Here is a 1,606-nt window from a genome sequence, read left to right as displayed (position 1 = left end):
ACAGGAGTAAAGGTATTTGTGTCTCATGTGAATGCCCACCAAAAAGTGACCTCAGCAGAGAAGGACTTTAACAATCAGGTGGATAGGATGACATGTTCAGTGGAAACCAGCCATCCTTTTTCCCCAGCTACTCCTGTCATTGCTCAATGGGCTCATGAACAAAGTGGCCATGGTGGCAGGGATGGAGGTTATGCATTGGCTCAGCAACATGGACTTCCACTTACCAAGGCTGATTTGGCTACCGCCACTGCTGAGTGCTTAAACTGCCAAGAGCAGAGACCAACACTGAGTCCGCGATATGGAACCATTCCTGGGGGTGATCAGCCAGCAACCTGGTGGCAGGTTGATTACATTGGACCATTTCCATCATGGAAAGGACAACATTTTGTTCTTACTGGAATAAATACTTATTCTGGATATGGATTCGCCTTCCCTGCATGCCATGCTTCTGCTAAAACTACCATCCACGGACTTACAGAATGCCTTATCCACAGTCATGGCATCCCACACACCATTGCTTTGGATCAAGGGACTCATTTCACAGCACATGAAGTGTGGCAGTGGGCTTATGCTCATGCCATTCACTGTGCTTACCATGTTCCTTATCATCCTGAAGCAGCTAGTTTGATAGAACGATGAAATGGCCTTTTAAAAACACAAATATGGTTCCAGGTAGGTGGCAATACCTTGAAGGGTTGAGGCAATGTTCTCCAGGAGGCTATATATGTTCTAAACCAGTTCTGTTTCTCCAATAGCCAGGATTCATGGGTCCAGGAACCAAGGGGTGGAAACAGAGGTGCTACCACTCACTATTACCCCTAGTGACCCACTCAAAAAATTTTTGCTTCCTGTCCCTGCTACCCTATGCTCTGCGGATCTGGAGATCTTAGTCCCAAAGGGGGAACACTCCCACCTGGAGACACACTACTGATTGTACTGAACTAGAAATTAAGAATGCCACCCGGCCACTTTGGCTTCCTCATGCCTCTGAATCAACAGACAAAGAAGGGCATTACTGTACTATTTAGTGTGATAGATCCTGATTACCAAGGGGAAATTGGGTTGGCTTTACATAATGGTGGTAAAGACTATGTCTGGAATACAGGAGATTCTTTAGGATGTCTCTTAGTACTACCATGCCCTGTGATTAAAGTCATTGGAAAATTACAGCAACCCGATTCTGATATGACTGCTAATGACCCAGACCCTTCAGGAATGAAGGTTTGGGTCACTCCATCAGGCAAAGAACTATGACCAGCTGAGGTGCTTGCTGGGGCAAGGGAAATACAGAATGGGTAGTGGAAGAAGGTAGTTCTGAATATCAGCTACGACAACGTGACCAGCTGCAGAAATGAGGACTGTGATTGTTATATTTCTTCATTGTATCTGTGCATCAAATATATTTGTTTCCTTCTGTTATGAACTGTGCAGTGTAAATAAGGTTAATGCATTTTGGTTGTATGTGTGTTAGCATATCATGTTAGGCACAAATATGACTTTATAATTGTCCTTATTTAGAGATTATATATGGTTAAGATGTGTACAACTGCCAAGTTGACAAGGGGTGGACTGTGATAGTTGGGGCTGTGTGTCAACTTGGCTGGAC

The sequence above is a fragment of the Orycteropus afer genome, unplaced genomic scaffold (genome assembly GCF_000298275.1).
Source record: "Orycteropus afer afer isolate SDZICR_OR568_19922 unplaced genomic scaffold, OryAfe1.0 scaffold00022, whole genome shotgun sequence".
Classification (NCBI taxonomy): Eukaryota; Metazoa; Chordata; class Mammalia; order Tubulidentata; family Orycteropodidae; genus Orycteropus; species Orycteropus afer.
The sequence above is the reverse complement of the archived record's forward strand: the minus strand, read 5'-3'. Positions refer to the sequence as shown.